Source organism: Giraffa tippelskirchi, chromosome 3 (genome assembly GCF_054371585.1).
Source record: "Giraffa tippelskirchi isolate mGirTip1 chromosome 3, T2T-mGirTip1v1.2.pri, whole genome shotgun sequence".
Lineage (NCBI taxonomy): Eukaryota > Metazoa > Chordata > Mammalia > Artiodactyla > Giraffidae > Giraffa > Giraffa tippelskirchi.
The window spans coordinates 147,560,045-147,586,268 of record NC_137277.1 but is presented as its reverse complement, the minus strand read 5'-3'; the positions used below and the strand labels follow the sequence as shown (position 1 = coordinate 147,586,268).

Here is a 26,224-nt window from a genome sequence, read left to right as displayed (position 1 = left end):
CCGGATCCCAGGACGTCATCGCCCGGCTCCCTCCGCGCTGCGACCATTGGCTGGGATCTCCTGACAGGATCCTGAATTCCTCGCCTAGGGGCCGGGCGTCTGTGCTGCATTCCCCCGCCTCTTAGCAGATACAGCAGGTCCTGTGACATCGCTTCGGTCGTCTTATATTAGTACATTTTAATGGCTTTCCAGCTAAATTTGAATTCCGGGAACAGTAGGAGTTTTTTTGTATCTCCGCTCCCACCATGCCTGCCGCAGTCTGTACTTTTAATAGTTGATCAACTGTCACATTCAGTCCGGCTTTGCAAGAGAGGAACTTAAGGACAACAGAGGGTTTTATAACTTTTTCTCACACTTTTAGATATAATTATTGCAGTTTTTTTAAATATCAAGAGCTACCTTGATATAAACTGTTTTTAAAGTTTTATCATTATTCTTAATTTGTCCAATAAAGAACCATAACGTTTATTTGGTAAGTGTCAATAGTGATGTAAACCATCTCGAAAGACTTTTTTAAAAATAAAACTTGGAAAATACTGAAAAGCATAAAAATAAAAGTCACCCGTGTCCACAACTTAGAATTTAACTTTCTGGTCTATTTTTACATTTTTGAAATCTGCAGTATAACACCTTTTAAAAATTTCGAATGGATGCAAACTCTTTCCCAGACTTCTCTTTAACATACCTACAACATGTTGCTATCTCGTTTATGTAAACATATACATTTTATTGTGAAAATTTCTAAAAGTTTGTACATAAACGAATACAACTAGCATCCCCATACACCTGACTCACTGAGCTTTAAAAACATTCAACGTTTTACCACACTCCCACATTTTTTCTGGAATATTTTAAAGCCCAATTTCAAACACATTATTTTACCCCTAAATACTTCAATATACATTAAAATGTTTTTTCTTACAAAGCCAAAATGCCAACATATAACCAAATGAATATTTTAACATCTTTAAATTTACCAGGGTCTTAAAAAAATGCCTTTTCCCATTTGATGTCCTTGTTGTCTCTTTAACCTTTTAAAATCTAAAATAGTCTCCTCACCCACTGCTCCTTTTCAATGCTATTAACATGTTATTTTCTTGGGCTCCAAAATCACTGCAGATGGTGACTGCAGCCACGAAATTAAAAGATGCTCACTCCTTGGAAGGAAAGTTATGACCAACCTAGATAGCATATTTAAAAGCAGAGACATTACTTTGCCAACAAAGGTCCATCTAGTCAAGGCTATGGTTTTTCCAGTGGTCATGTATGGATGTGAGAGTTGGACGGTGAAGAAAGCTGAGTGCTGAAGAATTGATGCTTTTGAACTGTGGTGTTGGAGAAGACTCTTGAGAGTCCCTTAGACTGCAAGGAGATCCAACCAGTCCATCCTAAAGGAGATCAGTCCTGGGTGTTCATTGGAAGGACTGATGTTGAAGCTGAAACTCCAATACTTTGGCCACCTCATGTGAAGAGTTGACTCATTGGAAAAGACCCTGATGCTGGGAAGATTGGGGGCAGGAGAAGGTGACGACAGAGGATGAGATGGCTGGATGGCATCACCAACTCGATGAACATGGGTTTGGGTAGACTCCAGGAGTTGGTGATGGACAGGGAGGCCTGGCGTGCTGCGGTTCATGGGGTCGCAAAGAGTCGGACATGACTGAGCGACTGAACTAAAGTGAAATGAACTGAACTGAACTGATCATAACTATTATATATTCTTTGTGGATTAGGGCTTTTACTATTAAAAATATCCCCTTTTGTTATGTTCAGTTCTTTCGGACTTAAGAGATAAAGACTTTAAAAAATATTTGTATCACCTTCCTGATAACTGCTCCTATTCTCAATGCGTATGATGACCACTCCATAACATACTGTAAGCAGTTTTCATCAGGATTTATTCTCACTGGGGGCCTATCAAAAGCTATGATATACCTGCTGCATGCCATTCCCAGTCCAAAAAGAAAAAGTGGCAACTGGATTGTTATTATTCTTGGTATCTATCCTGATGTACATTGTGTTATGTGCTAACTAAATTTACCAACTAAACTGATTCCCAGATAATCTGCATGCCCAGTAAATCTAAACTAAAATAGAACACTAATTCATAAGAGCATTTTATTATATTTAGTTTAGAATAGATAGCTCTTTTAAAAGAATTTATTAAGTATTCAGTTCAGTTCAGTTCAGTCGTTCAGTCGTGTCCGACTCTTTGCGACCCCATGAATGGCAGCACGCCAGGCCTCCCTGTCCATCACCAGCTCTCGGAGTTTACCCAAACCCATGTCCATCGACTTAGTGATGCCATCCAACCATCTCATCCTCTGTTGTCCCCTTTTCCTCCTGCCCCCAATCCCTCCCAGCATTAGGGTCTTTTCCAATGAGTCAGCTCTTCGCATCAGGTGGCCAAAGTATTGGAGTTTCAGCTTCAACATCAGTCCTTCCAATGAACACCCAGGACTGATCTCCTTTAGGATGGACTGGTTGGATCTCCTTGCAGTCCAAGGGACTCTCAAGAGTCTTCTCCAACACCACAGTTCAAAAGTATCAATTCTTCGGCGCTCAGCTTTCTTCATCGTCTAACTCTCACATCCATACATGACCACTGGAAAAAGCATAGTCTTGACTTGACGGACCTTTGTTGGCAAAGTAATGTCTCTGCTTTTAAATATGCTATCTAGGTTGGTCATAAACTTACCTAGCTGTAAAAAGGAATGAGAAAAATCTCTCCAAATTGATATGGAGTGATTTCTAGAACAAAATGATAAGAAGCAAAGCTCTCCAAAGCAGCTAAGTATACTTACTACCTTTATGCAAGAAAAAGGAGGATATACACATATTTGTTTATTTGTACAAAAGAAATACATAACCTAGAAACAAAAGGAACTGGTATGCACAGGAGGTAATAAAAATAGGGTAGAAAGTAGGAGTAATGGGAATAGGGTAGTAGGGATGAAAGAAGTGATACTTCTCTGCAGCTTTGGAAAACCATCTAGCAATTCCTCAAACAAACACGATGGCTCAGTGAGGAAAAGAATCTGCCTCCAATGCAGGAGATACAGGAGATGCAGGTTCAATCCCTGGGTTGGGAAGATCCCCTGGAGAAGGAAATGGCAACCCACTCCAGTATTCTTGCCTGAAGAATCCATGGACAGAGGAGCCTACAGCCTACAGGTGGGCTACAGTCCAAAGAGTTGCAAAGAGTTGGACAGAACAATGTAAGTATGCAAACACACGCCATATGACTCAGCAATTCCACAACTAGGCATATACTCAAGAGAAATGAAAACATATACACACAAAAGCTCACAAATGTTTGCAGCAGCATTATTTATAATAGCCAAAAAGTAGAAACAAGTAAATTACCATCAACAGACAAATGGATAAATAAAATGTGGTGTATCTTCAACAGAATATTTTATTCAGTCATAGAAAGGAATGAACTACTACTCATACGTGTTCATCAGGAATGAATCTTGAAATCATTATGCTCAGTGAAAGAGGCCAGTCACGAAGACCACATATTATATGATTTCATTCATGTGAAATGGCAGAAGAGGACATCTACAGGGATAGGAATTGGGTGATCAGTTGGTTGTCTAGGGCTGAGGGATACAGCAATGACAGCTAAAGGGCATGGGGTTTCTTTCTGAAATGAAGAAGTGTTCTTAAATTGACTGTGGTGATGGTGTACATGTCTGTGAATCTACTGAAAAACCACTGAACTGTACACTTTAAATGGATGAAATATATGGTATGTGAACTGTAGCTCAAAAAAGCTGTTTTTTGGAAAAGCCCTTGGTCCTTCATTTTTGACTGGCTTCTCTTGCACACTCTCTTACACTACTGACATCTGCTGGTCATTTTTTAAAAATACATGTTAAAACAATGTCTTTAATTTTATAAAGAAGCAAACACTGAGACAATGCAAAGGAAAAATTTGAGGCTATTTCTATCCTTTTAAAAATACCATCCCAAATATGATCAGGTTCTCTGAAATAGCTATTTATCCTTGGAAAAAATAGGATTTTTGAATTAAACATATGTAAGAGGCATTTGGACATTTTTGAGATAATCAAGGAAATGGGAGTAGGGATTTGCTATTAGATGACAGTGAAGAATTATTGATAATTTTTCTTGTTGTGACTACTGTTGTCCAGTTTTGTTAAGTTCTTATTTTATATATATATATATATATATATATACACACAGAAGTGTTTTAGGAATTAAATGACTCAATATTAGGGATATGCTTTAAAGATACTACAACAGAAAACAGATGGTAAAAGAAAATATGGCAAAATATTGATAATTCTCAAAGCTGAGGGATGGATAAATGGCAGGTGGCGGGGGGTGATACTTTTCCCTCTCTTTGAGGGTATGTTTGAGGTTTAAAAAAAAAAAAAGGGAGGCTGTTACACTTTGAGACTAAAGGACATATAAACCACTCTGAATTCTAAAGACAACATAGAAAATAAAGGGAGGTAACAAATAACGAGAAGTTTGCAAATTGTAGGCAACAAAAAATGTTTAAACCTGTTAAAATAAAAGAAGGCATTTCTTCAAATCTTACCCACATCATACTATGGGTATTACATGTCAGCAATAATATATGTCGTTCATACTCAAAACTATTCAAATACAGGCAGGAATCCTTTTAAAAGCATGTATTTTATAGCACCACACTGAAATCACTTTTACGTCATTGAAATACTCACCCTTTGAGGCTTGGCTCCTTTAAAGAGAGAGGAGTACACCTTCTTCTTCGGCTTGGCAGCTCTGAAGATAGATCTTCTACCTTGTTTTCAAATATAGCAGCTGTATTTGAAACAAAACTGGTATTTGTCAAGTCTTGTAGCATTCTAACACCTGAAAAGAGTATTGTTTTCAAAAATATTTTTAATAGTATAGATAGAGATATTGAAATATATATAGGATATTTACTGGTTTATAAATGATTGGTATCAAATGTTTCAACTTAATCAAGTTATAACTTTGAATTTTACAAAGGTAGCACTGAAATTATGTGTAAATCCGTTTTTTTTTTCCAAGCAACAATGAGAGGAAGAGACTATTTAAAACTATCAAAGTAGTAGCCTGTAATATTTTTATACTAAAATCATTTAGGCTGATAAAAATTCTTTATGATTCAATTCGATGTCAGTGACTGCTCACACTATGAAAGGCAACATGAGAAACAGGTGAAAGACAGCTTACCAATCTCTACAATGTCCTGCAACTCGAGACCTTTGCACTTCTTCTGCATCAGTATTCCTTTTACCTGGAACAGTCTTATCCATAAAATTCCTAGTGTTCTACATACATCTGTTGAAATGTTACACTTCTGGTAGAAAAATTTAATTGATACAGGCATTGTATAATATTGCAACATTTCCAATAACAAAAGAAAGTGAAAGTTGCTCAGTCCTGTCTGACTCTTTGTGACCCCATGGGCTATACAGTCCATGGAATTCTTCAGGTCAGAATACTGGAGTGGGTAGCCTTTCCCTTCTCCAGGGTATCTTCCTAACCCAGGGATCGAACCCAGGTCTCCTGCATTGCGGGCAGATTCTTTACACTGAGCCACAAGGGAAGCCCAAGAATACTGGAGTGGGTAGCCTATCCCTTCTCCAGCAGATCTTCCAGACCCAGGAATCAGCCAGGGTCTCCTGCATTGCCGGCGGATTCTTTACAAACTGAGCTATCAGGGAAGTCCTTAATAACAAAAAAACGTTAATGTTAAGAGGAAAAAGTGAGGTAAGTAATGTTGTATTTCAGAGAAGGCAATGGCACCCCACTCCAGTACTCTTGCCTGGAAAACCCCATGGACGGAGGAGCCTAGTAGGCTACAGTCCATGGGGTCGCTAAGAGTCAGACATGACTGAGCGACTTCACTTTCACTTTTCCCTTTCATGCACTGGAGAAGGAAATGGCAATCCACTCCAGTATTCTTGCCTGGAGAATCCCAGGGACGGCGAGCCTGGTGGGCTGCTGTCTATGGGGTCGCACAGAGTCGGACACGACTGAAGCGACTTAGCAGCAGCAGTAGCAGCAGCAGCAGTATGATTTCAAATACATATTTTAAAATGCATAGATTCAAGTCTGCATGCATATGGCAAAATGTTGACTGTAGTTCTTCTGGGTGATGGCTTTTCCTATTTTCTGATTCTCTACTTCAATTTTCTGCAATGAGCATTATTTTAATAACTGGAGAAAATAAGAAAGAAACACTAAACCTAAAAATTCTATCTATTCTTTTAGGGCCTAAAGTGCTATGTATTTGATGACATCTCTGCAGGTTTCTCTAGCCAAAACTATTCCCCATCATTACATCCCTTCATATGTGTGCTTTTATTAAAGCATTTGCCATGTTTAAACACTGTACTTTTCCATACATGGATGAGGAAAGGGAGCTGGTATTCTTAATTTTTAATCCTCTAAAACACCTAATTTTTTTTTTTTTTTTTGGCTTTGCCTAGTGCCATGCAAGGTAGTTCCCTGACTGGAGATGAAACCTGCGCACCCTGCAGTGAATCTGTTGAATCTTAACCACCAGACCACCAGTAAAGTCCCTAGAATAGTGTTTTGATCATACTAAATGTATGCTGTTGGAGACAGTCCCGTCCTTAAGAAATCTGCAACTGTCTTTGGTAAAATCAAACTAGGGCAGCTCATTATTGTTGTTGTTGTTCAGTTGCTAAATCATGTCCAATTCCTTATGACCCCATGGACTGCAGCACACCAGGCTCCTCAGTCCTCCATTATCCCCTGGAGTTTGCTGAATTGGCTCAGATGGTAAAGAATCTGCCTGCAATGCAGGAGACCGGGGTTTGATCTCTGGGTTGGGAAGATCCCCTGGAGAAGGAAATGGCAACCCACTCCAATATTCCTGCCTGGAGAATTCCATGGACAGAGGAGGCTGGTGCACTATAGTCCATGGGGTTGGACACGACTGAGTGACTAACATATAGCAGGTATATATATATATATATATATATGTGTGTGTATATATATACATATGTCCATTGAGTTGATGATGGTGTCTAACCATCTTATCCTCTGCTGCCACATTTAAAACACTCAATTTCCTTCAAAAATATGAAATAGGAAATCATCTGCCCAATGTCATCCTCAGACAACTTTGTGCTAAAGGCTAAATACATGAATGAATGTCCAAGCCACTCTCATTGTTACCTTCTTAAAGTATTAAGCTTTCTCTAAATTCCTCCATATTGCTTCTATAGATCAGGCTACATAGTTATACATTATTTTAAAATTCCATAAAAATCAGTTATAATAGGAAATGCTTTACTGACTAAATGAATATATATATATATATATATATATATATAATTTTAAAACTTCAGCACTTTGGGTATGGACCTACCTATTTCTGATCTTTGTGTTTTTTGGTTGACTTTAAATTTCATGTCTTTCATCTTCTCATGCACCTCATCACTTACTTGAAAGATGGGTGAGTTTTCCAGGGCAAAATTTTCTTTTAGATTTTTATTACAAGAAACACTCAAAGGTACTGAACTCTCAAGAACACTGTTAAGGGAAGAATCTTGTCTGCTAGGTGAATACATTTGAGATAAAGATATCAACATTTTTTGTAAAAATCTGGTTTAATTTTGACAGTTTCCACACTTTCCAACTTTTTTTCCTTAACAGTGTACTCAGGTTCAACTGACATTTCCTGAATGGTGTCGGATATCATCTCATAGTATGAGATGACTATGATATCTCTATCATAGTCATATCTATGACTATGATATCATAGTCATTAGTTTATGACTATCCAGACAAGGATCTTCGAAGGTTTTTCTTTTCTTTGATTTGGATGTCATCTTATTTACTTTTTTGACCTGGCACTCTCCTTCCTTCGTCACCTCCACAAAGTGGCTCTCTCTCCTTCTATTCAGAGTTTCAGTGCTTAGCTTCGGACTCCTACGTGGTTCCATGTGGTTTCCAGTGTCAGAATCTGCCTCATCAGTAATATGTTTTAAACCTGGTTCTAAGCAGACAGACATCTCTGAAGAACCTGTCAACTGCAAAACAGGCACATTGTCACTTTTTGCCAAAATGTTCTTTGCCTTGTCTGATTCTTTCCCATGCTTTTTAATTGGTTTATAAGGATTTGAAATTTCATCACAATTTTCTTTCTCATCACTGTTGATTTCCATACAGTATCCACTAATAACAGCTTGGCCTTCAGGTCTTTATTTATTTTAAAATCAAGATTTTTTGTATAGCTTTCTTGGCCATGCACATCTTTATCATTATCCTCATATATCTGGCATATTCCAGAAATTATTTCTGTCTTTCGATTTACTTTCTGCTTCTGCTTAAGGTTCTTATTTATTTTTGATTCATTCTGCCGAGTAGGTTGCTTATCAGTGACATGCTTTGTCAAATCCAACATATTCTGGGTCTTATAATCATATAAATGTCCATCATCTTTGGTGGAAAGATAAATTGTCTGAAATTCATGTGTGACTTTTAGGTTTTCAGAAATGGTTTCTTCATTATTTGGCATTAGGGAGAAGTCACCTTTTTCTGGGTCACATATACCTTTATCGTTAAACTCATTTTTTCTGTTCATTTCCAAAATTATTTCTGTCTTCCAGCTTACTTTCTGCCTGAATCTCTTATTTATTTTTGATTCCTTTTGCTTCCCAGTATCAGTAACACGCTTTTTCACCCCTAAAAGATTTTGAGTCTCATAATCACATAGGTTCCTATTAACTCCGGGGGGAGGGTCAACTATCTGAAACTCATTTGCGTCTTCCAGGTTTTCAGGGATGATTTCCTTATCTTTTTGGAATAGAGAAAGTAAGTTACCTTTTTCTGGGTCATGCCTGTGTTTGTCATCACTCTTATATATTTGGTTGACTTCAGAAATGATTTCTGTCTTCCGACATACCTTCTGCCTAAGCTTCTTATCTATTTTTGATTCCTTCTGACAAGCAGGTTGCATATTATGAACATACATTTTCACCCCCAAAACATCTGAGTGTCATAATCATATAGGTCTCTACTGTCTTTGGAAGAAAGAGTGGGTGTTTGAAACTCACGTGTGTCCATTAGGTTTTCATGGAGGATTTCTTTACGCTTTTCTGGGCAATACTCACTTGTGTTATCTAAATGATTCACTGTGGAAATTATTTCTGCCTCCGATTTACTTTCTGCCTAAGAGTCTTATTAATTCTTGATTCATTTTGCTGCACAGGGTATGTGTTGGTGATCTGCTTTTGCAAACACGACACATTCTGGGTTTCACAATCACACAGGTTTCCATTATTGACAGTGGAAAGAACAGATTTCTGAAACTCATTTGAAACATCTAGGTTTCTAGAGATGGTTTCTTTATCCTCTTGGGTTTGGAAGGAAAAGTTACCTTTTTCTGGGCCTTGCACATCTTTAGGATTATCCCCAGGTATTTGGTTCATTTTAGAAATTATTTCTGTTTTCCGATTTATTTTCTGCCAAACCTTTTATTTATTTTTGATTCATTTTTCTGAGTGGGTTGTGTATCAGTGACATGCTTTTTCAAATCAAACATATTTTGGGTCTCATCTTCACATAACTTTGCATTACCTTTGTTGGAAAGATAAGCTGTTTGAAATTCATTTGTGACACCTAGGTTTTCAGAGGTGGTTTCTTGAAACTTTTGGTTTGGGAACAAGTTATCTTTTTCTAACTTATAAATCACAAATGTCTGTCTAGAAGCTTTACTCTTCTTACAAGCTAGAGCACTCGGACCCAAATCAAATTTACTATCCTGTGGGAATTTATCTGAACTTTGGGAGAAAGAGTATGTTTCCTCTTGCTCATCTGTTCGGGGAAGGTAATGGCACCCCACTCCAGTACTCTTGCCTGGAAAATCCCAAGGACGGAGGAGCCTGGTAGGCTGCAGTCCTTGGAGTCGCTAAGAGTCGGACACGACTGAGCGTCCTTGATTTCACTTTCACTTTCATGCATTGGAGAAGGAAATGGCAACCCACTCCAGTGTTCTTGCCTGGAGATTCCCAGGGACGGGGGAGCCTGGTGGGCTGCCGTCTATGGGGTCGCACAGAGTCGGACACGACTGAAGCGACTTAGCAGCAGCAGCTCATCTGTTACATGAATTCTTTTCTTCTTTTTGTTACACTGCATATTTTGTTTGTCACCCTGATCAAAGCCATTAGGAAGGGTTATTTTCTTCAGCGTGTTCAACTGAGTCAACTGTTCAGTACTGAAGATAAAATGTGGATTTCTTGAATCCCCTTCACCATCCAGGTCAACAGATCTTCTTTCTGGTCCACTTTCCATTTTTTCCTCAATATTCGCACCTGAACTATTTTTAAATTGTCTCTTTGATCTTTCTCTCTTTTTTTCAGAGCTTGGATCTTTCACTTTTCTGAAAGTTTTCATTCCACAATCATCTGGATTTTTCTTTCTTTTCTTCTTAGTGCCTGTTGAAACTGTAACAATTTTGCTGACTTCACTAGCAGTTAAATCCATGTCATCATCATACACAGTTTTCTGCAATTGAAAGTCATCATTACCCTGAAGTGGATTCATGCCTTTTGTAGGAGGTTCACTTGCAGACTCAGATGAGGCAGGAAGGCACAATATGTTTCTCTGCACTGTAGTATTTGTTTCATTAGTATAATCTTTTACCCTCCCGGCACCTGCTCAAGGTCCTCCCTGGTAGGTGACAGGGTTGAGAGAAGTCTCTACCTCCTCTGCAGACGAGACTCAGTTCAGATGCTGTGGAAGGTCCCCTCCCACCCACGACTTTGGATCTGGTGAGGAATGGATGGTAACGAGCACTGAATGGCATGTGGTGTGTTTCACCTCCTGTCTCACTCCTTCATGCCTATTTCAACATTTTGTTGAGATTAAGAGATAGGTATAGCAGGCCTCGTGATGGGCCCAGAGGACATACGGCCATATTCCGGATCTGCTGGCTGGCCAGACTCTTCAGGTGCTTCAGCAGCGCTTGGTACGTCTGGGTCTTCTCCTCTGGGAGCTCGGAGGCCCTCTCAGCCAAGACGTCCTTGACCTGGGCCAGACTGCAGCCAGCACCTATTGTCAGTCCTGGAAAGCACATTGCTTTTATAGGTGATGTGGGAGGAGCAGCTAGGTTATAATCATGGTGCCAGTGCAGGGGCTGTCCACACTGGAGAATTACCAGAGAATCACCAGAACTCAAACAGCACAGATGCCCCCCTCCCATGTCAATCAAATGAGAATCCCTGGGTGCAGGACTTTATCAAAATCTCTCCAAGGAGTTCTTCTGGGCAAGCCAGGGTTGGGAACCACTGAGCTAGTATACACTCTTTAGAGAAACATAAGAAAATAGAGTCTAGAGAGCAGGAATAACAGTAACAACTAGCAAGAGGCAGACTCTACTAGAATTTTCCATGACCCCTTGCTGACTGACCACAGTGAAGCTACACCAAGCTGTTTTGTGATTAAGGGGGATAAAACTGATAACATAAAAAAGTCAAAGGTCTTTCAGTTTCCAAGGTCATTGTGTAAATCAACAATGCTTCCACTGCTGATTTGCCCCTCTGTAGGTGGCTTTGATATTCAAAATCTTCAACACCAGTTCTAGGAGGGGCACCAGCCAATCAGAACGAATACAGTCCATACAAGGAGCTGCCTCAGGTATTACTTTCGGTGTTGTTGAGTGTGGGAGAGTGGGGTTCCCAGGGAGGGGCTAGGGAGTCAGGAGAAATGGGAGAGCATCCTGGGATCAGGGCAATACTACTTGCTGCTGCTGCTCCTGCTGCTGCTAAGTCGCTTCAGTCGTGTCCGACTCTGTGCGACCCCGTAGACGGCAGCCCACCAGGCTCCGCCGTCCCTGGGATTCTCACCTGCAATAAAGCCTTTTCTCTTTGCAAAACAAAACAAAGTGAAAAAAACAAAAGAAACTACTATTTGCTAGCTGGTAAGGAAATAATTCAGAATTTAAAAACTCTTGCAGGCTTTCCCTGCAACGGTGAATAAGAATCTGCCTTCCATTGCAGGGGCCATGGGTTCCATCCCTGATCGTGCTCCCACATGCTGTGGAGCAACTAAGCCCCTGTGCTAAGTAAGCCCCACAACCACTGAGCCCGTGCTCTAGAGCCCTCATGCCTAGAGCCGTGCTCCACAACAAGAGAAGCTGTTGCAATAAGAAGCCTGTGCACTGCAACTACAGAGTAGCCCCTACTTGTCACAACTAGAGAAAAGCCTGTGCACAGCAATGAAGACCTAGCGCAATCAAAAAGAAAAATAAATAAATAATATATAAAAAGAGATTAGCAAATATTTATATATAAAAAAAACTGTTGCAACTGTACTTGTGAGTATTAATATTGATAATCGCATGGGCTCTGGGTTTCTCGGTAGTAGGGATGTAAAGGATTCAGCTCAATATTTGAAAATGAAGAAGTCACCCAAACCATCAGGAGATGATTTAGTTGGTCTTGAAAAATTAATCTTGAACTTCCCCTGGGATTTGTGGAATGAGTCACTAACACATAGCGTATGATTTGATCATTTTCAGGGCTGGGCTCCAACTGCTGTTAGTCTGTTTTGTATTTTTTTTTAAGCAGGTTGCAGACTGGGCTTTGATTTTTCTCTTGTGGATTAGCCTTGGAGAATATTTCACTCTCCAAAATAACTTTATTTTCATTAATATTAAAAATGATCTCTGTTCATTTCAAAGGCAAGCCATTCAATACCACAGTAATCCAAGTCCCAACTAGTAATGCTGAAGAAGAAGCTGAATGATTCTATGAAGAACTACAAGACCTTCTAGAACTAACACCCAAAAACGATGTCCTTTGCATTATAGGGGACTAAAATGCAAAAGTAGCAAGTCAAGAGATACCTGGAGTAACGGTCAAATTTGGCCTTGGAGCACAAAGTGAAGCAGGACAAAGGCTAACAGAGTTTTGCCAAGAGAATGCACTGGTCATAGCAAACATCCTCTTCCAACAACACAAGAGAAGACTCTACACATGGACAACACCAGACGGTCAATACCAAAATCAGATTGATTATAGTCTTTGCAGCCAAAGATGGAGAAGCTCTATACAGTCAGCAAAAACAAGACTGGGAGCTGACTGTGGCTCAGATCATGAACTCCTTATTGCCAAATTCAGACTTCAATTGAAGAAAGTAGGGAAAACCACTAGACCATTCAGGTATGACCTAAATCAAATCCCTTATGATTATACAGTGGAAGTGACAAACAGATTCAAGGAATTAAATCTGATAGACAGAGTGCCTGAAGAACTCTGCACAGAGGTTCATGACATTGTACAGGAGGTAGTGATCAAGACCATCCCCAAGAAAAAGAAATGCAAAAAGGCAAAATGGTTGTCTGAAGAGGACTTACAAATAGCTGAGAAAAGAAGAGAAGCAAAAGACAAAGGAGAAAAGGAAAGATATACCCATTTGAATGCTGAGTTCCGAAGAATAGCAAGAGGAGATATAAGATAAAGATATAAGATCTATAACTATATCTTATATAAGATATAAGATCTTCTATATCTTATATATATATATGTATATATATAAGATATAAGTGATCAATGCAAAGAAATAGAGGAAAACAATAGAATGGGAAAGACTAGAGATCTCTTCAAGAAAATTAGAGATACCAAGGGAACATTTCATGTAAAGATGGGCACAATAAAGGACAGAAATGGTATGGACCTAACAGAAGCAGAAGATATTAAGAAGAGGTGGCAAGAATACACAGAAGAACTGTAAAAAGAAGATGTTCATGACCCAGATAACCACAATGGTGTGATCACTCACCTAGAGCCAGATATTCTGGAATGCAAAGTTAAGTGGGCCTTCATCACTACAAACAAAGCTAGAGGAGGTAATGGAATTCCAGTGGAACCATTTCAAATCCTAAAAGATGATGCTGTGAAAGTTTTGCACTCAATATGCCAGCAAATTTGGAAAACTCAGCAGTGGCCACAGGACTGGAAAAAGTCAGTATTCATTCCAATCCCAAAGAAAGACAATGCCAAAGAATGCTCAAACTACCACACAATTGCACTCATCTCACATGCTAGTAAAGTAATACTCAAAATTCTCCAAGCAAGGCTTCAACAGTACATGAACCGTGAACTTCCAGATGTTCAAGCTGGGTTTAGAAAAGGCAGAGGAACCTGAGATCAAAATGCTAACACCCACTGGACCATCGAAAAAGCAAGAGAGTTCCAGAAAAACATCTACTTCTGCTTTATCGACTACACCAAAGCTTCTGACTGTGTAGATCACAATAAACTGTGGAAAGTTCTTCAAGAGATGGGAATATCAGACCACCTGACCTGCCTCCTGAGAAATCTGTATGCAGGTCAAGAAGCAACAGTTAGAACTGGACATGGAACAACAGACTGGTTCCAAATAGGAAAAGGAGTACGTCAAGGCTGTATATTGTCACCCTGCTTATTTAACTTCTATGCAGAGTACATCATGAGAAACGCTGGGCTGGAGGAAGCACAAGCTGGAATCAAGATTGCCCAGAGAAATATCAATAACGTCAGATATGCAGATGACACCACCCTTATGGTAAAAAGTGAAGAAGAACTAAAGAGCCTCTTGATGAAAGTGAAAGAGGAGAGTGAAACATCTGGCTTAAAACTCAACATTCAAAAAACTAAGATCATGGCATCCAGTCCCATTTCTTCATGGCAAATAGATGGGGAAACAATGGAAACAGCGAGACACTTTATTTTCTTAGGCTCCAAAATCACTGCAGATGGTGAATACAGACATGAAATTAAAAGATGCTTGCTCCTTGGAAGAAAATCTATGACCAACCTAGATAGCATATTAAAAAGCAGAGACATTACTTTGCTGACAAAGGTCTGTCTAGTCAAAGCTACGGTTTTTCCAGTAGTCATGTACGGATGTGAGAGTTGGACCATAAAGAAAGCTGAGTGCTGAAGAACTGATGCTTTTCAACTGCGGTGTTGGAGAAGACTCTGAGAGTCCCTTGGACTGCAAGGAGATCAAACCATTCAATTCTAAAAGAAATCTTGAACATTCATTGGAAGGGCTGATGTTGAAGCTGAAACTCCAATACTCTGGCCACTTGATGTGAAGAACTGACTCACTGAAAAAGACCCTGATGTTGAGAAAGACTGAAGGCAGGAGGAAAAGGGGACGCCAGAGGATGAGATAGTTGGATGGCATCACCGACTTGATGAACATGAGTTTGAGCAAGCTCCGGGAGTTGGTGATTGACAGGGAAGCCTGGCATGCTGCAGTCCATGGGGTTGCAAAGAGTGGGACATGACTGAGAGAATGAACTGAACTGATAGCATCTTATGTATTTTAGATGAAGATGTGTATGCTAATGACCTGCCAATTCTTTAAATCATTAAGAAAATCAACTCGTGTTCTCAAGCCCCAAACTTTAGGTAACAGCATTTAGAATCAGTAAATGGAATCTAAAAGGAAAATTCAGAAGACAAGGAATATGATTTAAAAACAGTAAAAAAATTTAAAACTACTAACTATGCTGCTGCTGCTGCTGCTAAGTCGTGTCAGTCGTGTCAGACTCTGTGGGACCCCGTAGACAGCAGCCCACCAGGCTCCTCCGTCCTTGGGATTCTCTAGGCAAGAATACTGGAGTGGGTTGCCATTTCCTCCTCCAGTGCATGAAAGTGAAAAGCGAAAGTGAGGTCGCTCAGTCGTGTCCGACTCTTCGAGACCTCATGGGCTGCAGTCTACCAGGCTCCTCCGTCCACGGGGTTTCCCAGGCAAGAGTACTGGAGTGGGGTGCCATTGCCTTCTCTGCTACTACTAACTATAATTTGCTGCAAAATAGTTTCTTTTTTGAACATTTAATTTATTCTTCAAGAATTTTTTAACTTGTATAAGCTTGTTTTCTCTCTTTCATTGTTTTTGTGGATAAACTGAAAGGATCCTTAATTCTTTCACATGCCAAAGCAGAGACTAAATGTCCACAATCTTTACTCTAGCTAAAAAGAAACTAAACTGTTATTTCAAAAGAGCAGTAACATAGGGAATCAACATATCAAATAATGACAAGTATTCTTATTTAAAATATTCTTCTAGAACATATATAGATGGATAACAGGCACATGAAAAGATGCTCAACATGACTAATTATTAGAGAAATGTGAATCAAAACCACAATGAGGTATCACACCTGTCAGATGGTTATCATCAAAAAAATCTACCAAGAACAAATGTTGGAGAATGTGGAGAAAAGGAAACCTTCATACACTGTTGGTGGGAATGTAAATTAGTGTAGCCACTATGGAAAACAGTATGGAGGTTCCTTAAAAAACTACAAATAAGAACTACCATATGATTTAGCGATTTTACTACTGGGTATATATCCAGAAAAAATGAAACCACTAATTTGAAAAGATATACATACCCCAATGTTCACAACAGCACTATTTACAATAGTCAAGACACAGAAGCAACCCAAGTGCCCACCAACAGATGACTGGATCGAGAAGATGTGGTGTATATACACAATAAAACATCCCTCGGCCATAAAAAGAATGAAATGCCATCTAAAGCTAAAATAAAAGTCAAACAAGCACAAAACTATCTTAAATTGATAAAAAAAAAAGTTAAAATGTTTACAAAACCCCAAGAAATTATGTAATTTTTAAAAACAAGAACCTACTGGAGGGATATGGAAAACTGAGGCAATTCAGCATGTAGTAAGAACAAAAGGCTAAACACACCAAGCAAAACAAACTTTAGACTATAAAATTCTTTCTTTAACAATGTTTTATCTAAATAAGAGAACATTTACATAAAGATAACTACATTTACATATGGATAACTAGAATTCACTAATATTTGGTAGGGTCAAAATTTATCTAAAATGAAAATTTGTATAGTGTTTATTGCACAGTATAGTATTTCCCAAATTCTTCAGTACCTGTCTATTAATGATAAACCAAAAGCACAAGATACCATCTTTATAACATAATTACTTTAAAAGACATTTTCTTGGATTTAAATCTTTTCTTTTTACATATGCAAAGGAGCATGATAAAGAGAAGGCATTCAGAGATAACTTTTTCACCCTTAGTAACTTTAGCTTTAATTAGTTCAGTGAGGTCCTTAAAATATAAAGGAGGCAAAACAAATTTGCAAAGTTCTAGTTGATGAGACTCAGCTTTCTGCATTTTGTAGCTGACAATCATCTGCAGTTTTCTTTTCTGGTTACTTATACAGGAAGTTATAGCAGACACACAAAGATCAGAATCTTGCTAAGTTCAATACCTGCTGCTATGGAAAAAGAGTGAATATAACTGAATGTGGCTTCTTCAGGGTGGTAAGCACACAGAAGTATCAAATGGCTCATCAGAGTCTCCAGCTAGAACAATAATGCTAATAATTTAAGTACCAAATTGGGTCAATCAGTGTACTGTGTGGATCACAATAAACTGTGGAAAATTCTTAAAGAGATGGTAATACCAGACCATCTGATCTGTCTCTTGAGAAACCTGTATGCAGGTCAGGAAGCAACAGTTAGAACTGGACATGGAACAACAGACTGGTTCCAAATAGGAAAAGGAGTCCGTCAAGGCTGTATATTGTCACCCTGCTTATTTAACTTATATGCAGAGTACATCATGAGAAACGCTGGGCTGGAAGAAGCACAAGCTGGAATCAAGATTGCTGGGAGAAATATCAATAACCTCAGATATGCAGATGACACCACCCTTATGGCAGAAAGTGAAGAAGAACGAAAGAGCCTCTTGATGAAAGTGAAAGAGGAGAGTGAAAAAGTTGGCTTAAAGCTCAACATTGAGAAAACTAAGATCATGGCATCTGGTCTCATCACTTCATGGGAAATAGATGGGGAAACAGTGGAACCAGTGTCAGACTTTATTTTTTGGGGCTTCTAAATCACTGCAGATGGTGCTTGCAGCCATGAAATTAAAAGACGCTTACTCCTTGGAAGGAAAGTTATGACCAACCTAGATAGCATATTTAAAAGCAGAGACATTACTTTGCCAACAAAGGTATGTCTAGTCAAGGCTATGGTTTTTCCAGTGGTCATGTATGGATGTGAGAGTTGGACGGTGAAGAAAGCTGAGTGCCGAAGAATTGATACTTTTGAACTGTGGTGTTGGACAAGACTCTTGAGAGTCCCTTGGACTACAAGAAGATCCAAACAGTCCATCCTAAAAGAGATCGGTCCTAGGTGTTCATTGGAAGGACTGATATTGAAGCTGAAACTCCAATACTTTGGCCACCTCATATGAAGAGTTGACTCATTGGAAAAGACCCTAATGCTGGGAAGGATTGGGGGCAGGAGGAGAAGGGGACGACAGAGGATGAGATGGCTGGATGGCATCACCGATTCAATGGACATGGGTTTGGGTAGACTTCGGGAGTTGGTGATTGACAAGGAGGCCTGTACTGCTATTCATGGGGTCCCAAAGAGTCGGACACAACTGAGCTTACTGAACTGAACTGACTGAGTGTACACCAGTTATACTCACCATCCTGGGCCTCCCACATCGCAGGCTATTCCCTCCATGTTCTTTACTCATTTCCCAGGTCCAGCCCACTACGTGGTTCTTTCCAGAGCATAGCAAGCCCACTCTCTGAAAAAGAGGACAACCCTCCTGCAATAGTGAAATACTTTGCCTAGTATTCTCAGAGAGGCCATTATACTGGTTACAAAATCCTCAAATAAACGCTGGCACCTTTTTGTCCTTGCTGTTTTAAGGAAGGAAATCTTCCTTACACTCGGGAAACTAGGTGTCTGCTTCAATTAAACTCTTCCCTGCACGCAGAAGGCACTAGGTGAAAAAAAGTCCACTTCCTGAAAGAATATACATCCATTTGTACTTGCATTGATACAACACAGATGAATAGTCTGGTGAGATTTACTCCTAGCTTTTGCAAAGCTTGACAAGTGGGTTTCAGAAGCATCAAGATATCTGCAGCTATCAGTATTTGAGGCACTTCTCTTTCCAGAACGGTTTTCCTTCGGCCCTTGTCAAGTATGGTTTTCAGTCTGTTTCCTACCAAAGTATTTTCCAAGAACCACTGAATCTACTGCAGAAAACAGCTAAACTGGCCTCAACATGTTCTGCCTGAAATTCTCTTTGCTCCAGAGCACAACAATAAACGCCACCACTGTCGCCTTGTGGTCAAGGGTCCTCAAGACACCCGGGTGCGCTTTTTACAAGGATGTGCTGGATGTACAATTGAGGATGGCTGCTGCTGGCCTGGTCGCTGTTCCTAGGTCCCTGCGAGCGGGGTTCTGGTGATGCTCACTGGCTTGTTTGGGTCCTGGTCCTCCCGGCATCCGGGGGTCAACGGCTCAACTGCGGCGCTGCCCTCACACCCCCCAGTTCAGACTTTGACGACGCCAGGCCACCGCGCGTGCGCATCGAAACCCCACCCAGCCCCGCCCCCACCGGGGTCTCTTCATCCCAGAAGCTTGGCCGCGCGGGGCCTGATGGGAGGGTAGGATCATCCTCTCGATTGACATTTATCTGGAGAAGCAAAGCATTCGTGACCGCGGGAAGCGGGGAAGTGTCGGTTGAACCGATAACTTTGATTCAGCGCTCCCTCATCACCAGGCGCTTTGCATTTTGTTGGGGCCCTCGCCAGGCCTGTGGGCTTCCCTGGTGGCTCAGACAGTAAAGAATCTGCCTGTAATGAGAGAGGCCTGGGTTGGATTGCTGGGCTGCAAAGATCCCCTGGAGAAGGGAACGGCTACCCACTCCAGTATTCTTGCCTGGAGAATTCCATGGACAGAGGAACCTGGAGGGCTACAGTCTATGGGGTCTCAAAGAGTCGGACACGACTGAACAACTTTCAAGGTAAGGTCCCCTGGCCTTTAAGGGCTCAGATTCATGGCGACATGGGTATTTGGGCACCGGGAGAGGCTGGTCAGAATGGCCAGTGACTTCATACCCAGGCTGGGTTAGCTGCACATCACCAAATGCCTCCTAGGCTGTAAATGATCTGAGTCTGTGCACATTTTCCCTCCAAATCACCAGACGTTCCCATGGGTCATTTCCCGTGCCCTCCCCTTCCTCATGTCCCATAAAGACCTTGCCCTGCAGTCTCTGTCCCACTTCGGCACGAGGTCCCACCTGGGTGGCCTCATCCATACCACTACCAGGTGGCATTTGCGCAGCAGCCTGCAGACTGGAGTCCATGGCTCTTTACCTAAGTCTTGAGACCTTCACAGCCCACCCCCTGGATTTAGGGACACATTAATCGAGGCTTTCTGGGGTTTAGGGTGCCTTCATCCATGTCAGGGTTATGAGCTTGTGCTTTTCAGACCAGTGGAGACTACTTTGTTTTAAGTAGGTGTATAGGGGGCATCAAATGGGGGACTTTCAGGGCCTCTAAAATCTTGCTGTCTGGTGGTCATCTCCTCCCCTGGGCAGGTGGCAGGCACTGGCTCTATCTAAGGGTGTGCTCCTGCTTCTATAACAGAGCAGGATGAGCACAGCCTTTAGCAGGTGGCCAACCGGTCTTGTTCAGCCATTGCTCAGGTGCCTCAGTGGGCCCTGCTCACAAGCATTTAGCTGTCAGTGAGCCACCTTTAGTTGTCCTGCTTAGCTATTGGTCAGCAGCACAGTGTGCCCTGCCCACAAGTAACTGTCAATGAGGGACCATTAGGGAAGTGATTCAGCCAAGTGTCAGTGGTGTGGTGGTCATCAGGTGGAGAGTGAGGTAAGAGGCAGATTCAGGCCTTCTCCTGGAGACCCTCCAGCTCACCCAGCCTTGGGCCAGTGGGTCAGCTAGAAAGCCCTGGGAACAGACTGGGGACTATGTCCTACAGGATTCCAGAGCCCTCATTAAGGCCCTCCACTAGCCTTGGCCCAGTCCTTGAAGCAGTGGTGAACCTCTCCCCTCTCCCTGTCTCTGAATCCTAATAGCAGTGGCCATCTGCCTGGGTCGCAGTCTGTGAGATCTGGTCTCTCCCATTTTTGTGGCCTGAGAACACAGTTGGGTTAAAGTGCCTGGCTCTTTCAGACTTGACAGCTGGGCAGAGTGTGGGAACCTGGCCCTGAAAGAGCTGCCGACCAAAATCTGCCTCCACTGGGCCAGGACTGGGACCTTGAAGGGTGGAAATTGTGTCTTGGGACCTTGTCCTTTCTTGTCAAGACAGAGAATAACATTTGTTTGGTAGAGATTTATAGGAACATTGCTACCTGGTCATGACCTGACCTTAAGAACAGAGGATCTGACACTAAGAAGTTTGTAACAGCTAACCACACCCCTCCCTCACCTTTTGCTTTTAAAGAGGCTTTGCTGAAAGCTTTCAGTAATTTTAGGGTATTTAGGGCATGAGCTACCCTTCTCCTTGTATCAATCTGTAATAAACCTTTCTCTGTTCCAAACTCTAATGTTTTAGTATTGATTGGCCTCATTGTATGTCAGGCACACAGACTTGTGATTTGGTAACACTCCCAGTGTGTGCCCAGACTCCAGCATGCCCCACTTCTTTCAAGGCGTTCAGCACTTCCTGCCCTCTACTTCTGCCTCTTAGATCTACCTTTCCCAGGGGAGCCATCCTTGGTTTGTCCTTTCTTCTCTTTCTCCTTCAGTTTTACTTCTTTTCCTCTCTCTCTCTCCTCCTCTTCTACATTTTCTTCTTTCTTCCTTGTCTGCAGTTTCACCTTCCAGTGAGTTTTGTTCTGTTTCCTGGATCCAGTTACTAATTGCACTGACTCATAAATCTGTCTGCAGCCCAGACCTCTTGCCAATCCTGAATTAACTACCTGTTAGATAAATCCCTTGGCTGACTTGTTGTTCAGTCGCTAAGTCATATCGAAGTCTCTGCGACCCCATGAACTGCAATAGGCCAGGTTTCCCTGTCCTTCACTATCTCTCTGTCTCTCTGAGTTGGCTGAAACTTATGTCCATTGAGTCAGTGATGCCATCAAACAATCTCATCTTCTGTTGCCCCCTTCTCCTCCTGCCTTCAATCTTTCCCAGCATCAGGGTCTCTGTAGTAGCATTCTAGCTATTGTCTCCCAGGCTAATTAATGTTACACAGTCTGTCAGAGCAAACCTTCCTTATACCATTACTTTCTTAAAAATGTCAAAGGTCTGCACTGTTGACAGAATAAAATCTGAACCTTTAACCTATATTTAGAATCTCTGTGATTTGTTCTAGACTGGTTTTCTAAGTTTATCTCCAGATTTCCCTCCAGTCAAACCAATTTTTATGTATTCTGATATGTACCTGATACTTCTCTGACCCTCATGCTTTTGCTTTTGCATTTTTATCCACCTAGAATTCCTTTTCTTTTAAGGCCATTTGTCTAGATCTTACCAACAATTATTCCTCTTCTTCCCTTTCCATGCAACTTCATTTGGGTCATATTTGGTATCATGTTTTCCACTATTTTGTTAATTTCATCATAGACTCACATGTAGTTAAATTATAAGCTCCAAGAGGTCAGATCTCTGATTTATTTTCTCCATTCTGGACATGCTTGGCCATGACTTTTTAGGGGCTTCATAAAAACTTATTGAAAAATAAAAAGAATGATCATGCATCTCAGCCTGCTCTCTGCTCCCTCTTTTGCTTTAGCTCCTGAAGAGGAGTGAGCCTAACAATTTCAACCACAAATACTGCAATACAATTATTGACTGGTTGCCAGATGCCTTTTGCACATAGCAATTGAAAGGTTGTTGCTGAACCGTGAAAAGATTCCGAGATTCTTGGCCTCCGGAAGAGAAGAATTCAGTCTGGGGCTAGAGACGAGGCTTGATCGCTCAGAGCTTTTGTGTAATCAAGTTTTATTAAAGTATAAAGGAGATAGAGAAAGCTTCTGACATAGACATCAGAAGGGGGCAGAAAGAATACCCCCCTGCTAGTTTTTAGCTGGATGTTATATAGTCACTAGCAGTCTGTTAATTAAAGAAAGGAATGTCTTAAAACTCAGAGAATGGCACCAGGCCCCTCATCCATAAGATGTATTTTGGGATAATCTTGGCACCAGACAAGTTATCCCGGGCCATAAAATGATTGACTTGAATCTTGTAGAAAGGCAGATTACCATACAAATAGTTTCGTTTGTATAGATTAGGGGAACAATGTCTGAGTATAACATACTGGTTTGTCAAATCAGTTCTGAGCCATTAGGCCAAACCAACTTGAAGACAGAGTCTGGGGTAAATGCATAGTACATTCACATAGCTTAAGACAAACATTTCCATAAGAAAAATGCATTGGTTAACTCAAGGTCTGAGAATAGTTAACTTCAGGTGGAATCAGGTGTCATTATAGCAACACAGTATTTTAAGAGAAACCTCTTTTTAAATTTGTATAGAGAAAGGAAAAAAATATATGTCACTCGTTTGTTTCCTCCTGCCACTTAAGAGAGAGATAAAAAATGTCTGACACTTGCAGCCTATTTCTACCGTTTGGAGACCCCTGGCCTTCCTGCCTGTTACCCTCTCAAAATGTACTACGTTTTTTCACAGGCATTTAAAAAATATATTGTTGTTTAATCAGGTCAGGTTTGGATATGCCCTGGTGCCTAAAGGAAGTTTCAACTGACACTAAGTTGGAATAATGGGTTAGTGTTGATAGCATTCCTGCCAAACCTCAGATATCAATATTCTTCCCTTTCTGTGATCTACTCAAAAAAATCTTTCTTTGCTCACGTCTCCATTATGATGTTTGGGGCTAGAGAAATTAGAAAACATAAGGCTGGAAACATAAAGGACTGGTTGGGTAGGAGTTATAATCATCCTGATAATATCTATCGCTAGCACTTATTTAGCTGTTAATGGGTGTCAGACTCTGTTAAACACTTTTACAGCTCAGCTCATTTAATGCAGGGCCTCTCCTGGGTAGCCACCATTTTTTCTCTATATAACAAATTCGGAAGCAGAGGCATCGATATGTCAAAAACTCACCCAAGGCTAACAAACACTTGCAGTTAGTTTAAGTGGCAGAACTGGGGTTTGATCCCAGTCGTCTGATTTTAATGAAAAAGGAAACGGCAACCCACTCCAGTATTCTTGTGTGGAAAACCCCATGGGCAGTCTACAGCCTATGGGATTGCAAAGAGTCGGACACGACTGAAGCAACTGAATAACAAAAATCTGATTTTAAAGCCACTGTATCATGCAGCCTTTTCCAGTAAGTCAGCATGGCTTTCAGTGATACTCCCACTAAGGCCCATGTAAAGATTTATGCTTTGTATTTTGAATTAAGAAAATAAGTTTTTAAAAGCTTTCCTCAAAGTATAAACTTGGAATACTATGATAATGAGTCAGTGCTTTTATGAAGTAAGTATGCCCCTTCTTGGTGATTCTAGTGTGTCCTCTTGTTGGACAGTGCCTGGCATTGAGGGTTTCTGGGATTAGGTATCCCCTGGCATCTATTCTAATTTTGATGGGGGATGTTTCTGTGTCCTTTCCAATTGCCAGTTGCCACTGACACCCCCACTCTGTCCTCCCTTCCTCCTATTAGCAGCCCTCTTTTGATGTATTTCTCTCATCCTTTAGTCTTCTGTCTAACCCCACTAAGCCCCTCCTGCTGCCTGAATCCCACCTCCCTTTGCACACACAGTCCTAAATCCTGCTCTCTCACCTCCAAGTTCCTTGTGATTTTACAAGTCTTTTTCTCAAGTTGAAATCTAAGCATCCCAGAACACGCGCCCTGTTCAACTGTGTCAGGGACGCTCATTCATCCTGTCTTCTCATGCAGGCACTGTCTTCCATTTTGCCTGGCTGCACGGCTTGACTCCTGCATAGGGGCTTTCAGGCAGTGATAGCCCAGTTTGCTCCCCAGGCCCTGACCAGTGAGGGGCACAGCCACCTGAAAGAAGGGAGCCTTTTTGAAGGGACCTGACAAAGCTCTGTGGGCTAGAGCAGCCTTCAGTGGTGACCAGAACCTATGTGGCCTTGCCCTAGTGGAGCTAGGATCAGGTGGGGAGATACAGTGAGGAAATAAGCAGACTCAAAGGTCTACTTAGAACTGGATCAGGGCAACAGAGGACTAAAATGAAAGGTGTTAAGAGACAGAACAACTGTGACATAAGGTGATGGGCAGAATTGGTTTCCTGAAGAAGTGATACTTACACTGACATCCAGGAGGCAAGAATGTGTCAGTCAGGTGAGGGAGGGAGGTGCAATCCCATACAGAGGGGCAGTGTGATGGTTGCATATGTGTATCAGCTTGGCGAGGTGATGGCGCCCATTGTTCGGTCCAACGCTAGTCTAGGTGTTGCTGTGAAGGTATTTTGTACATATGGGTAACATCGGCTGACTTCAAGGAAAGGAGAGAGCCTTTGACACTGTGTGAGCCTCAACATCGCTGAAGGCTTTAAGAGCAGAAACTGAGATTTCCCAAGAGGAAGAAATTCTGTCTCAAAACTGTAACAGAAATCCTGTTTTTCTAGGTTGCTCCCCTACAGAGTTTGGACTTTTCACAGGCTGCACAACTGAATGAGCCAGTCTCTTAAAAGAAATTTTTTGTGCATATATGTGTGTATGTTTGTATGTATGAATATGTGTATATAGGTGTATGTATATATGTATATAGGCATATCTATGTATGTTTGTGTATGCATGTTTATGTGTGGATGTGTATGCATACCTACACATACACATGTGGGCTTCCCATGTGGTGCAGTGGTAAAGAATCCACCTACAATGCAGGAGACCTGGCTTCAATCCGTGGGTCCGGAAGACCCTCTGGAGAAGGAAATGGCAACACACTCCAGTATTCTTGTCTGGAGAATCCCACGGACAGAGAAGCCTGACGGACTACAGTCCATAGGGCCACAAAGAGTCGGACATGACTGAAATGACTTAGCACAGCACGCACATGTGTATGCATGCGTGTGTGTTTTATATATATATAAAACACTGATCATCAACCTGACTGATGCTGGTGGCAAGTGCAAAGGCTTTGAGGGAGGAAAAACTGGGTCCGTCCAAGGAGTTGAAGAAGGCTATGTGGTCCTAGTGCAGTAATTGTGGCACAGAGATCCTTGGGAAATGTTGGCAGGACAGACTATGCAAGGCTTTGGAAATCACATTAAGAGTTGTGTAGTTGATTATCAATAGAAGCCATCAAAGGATTTCCATTGTGAATTACATGACTTTCTCTCTGGTCATCTTTTCTATAGCTAATCTGTGGCCTAACAGATCAGTTATACCTTAATTCATACAATACACCTAAGATATCCCTCAAGTAGAGTGACTAACCCTGGGAGTTAAC

At 41.2% G+C, this 26,224-nt stretch overlaps 2 long non-coding RNA genes and 1 pseudogene across 3 annotated transcripts; 1 reads left to right on the top strand and 2 right to left on the bottom strand.

The window, feature by feature from the left end:
* Nucleotides 1-259: 259 nt before the first annotated feature.
* On the bottom strand, nt 260-9,533 carry LOC145542618 (shugoshin 2-like; annotated as a pseudogene). The gene is made up of 5 exons (XR_014079977.1): nt 8,838-9,533; nt 7,788-8,549; nt 7,388-7,726; nt 4,719-4,869; nt 260-316 (listed from the first exon to the last, which is right to left on the bottom strand). The product of XR_014079977.1 is annotated as a shugoshin 2-like (transcript).
* On the top strand, nt 7,823-19,365 carry LOC145542624 (uncharacterized). Its single transcript, XR_014079980.1, has 2 exons — nt 7,823-9,869; nt 15,660-19,365. It is a non-coding gene; the product is annotated as an uncharacterized LOC145542624 (long non-coding RNA).
* On the bottom strand, nt 10,134-19,386 carry LOC145542622 (uncharacterized). The gene is made up of 2 exons (XR_014079978.1): nt 18,507-19,386; nt 10,134-11,085 (listed from the first exon to the last, which is right to left on the bottom strand). It is a non-coding gene; the product is annotated as an uncharacterized LOC145542622 (long non-coding RNA).
* Between the last annotated feature and the right edge of the window lie 6,838 nt (nt 19,387-26,224).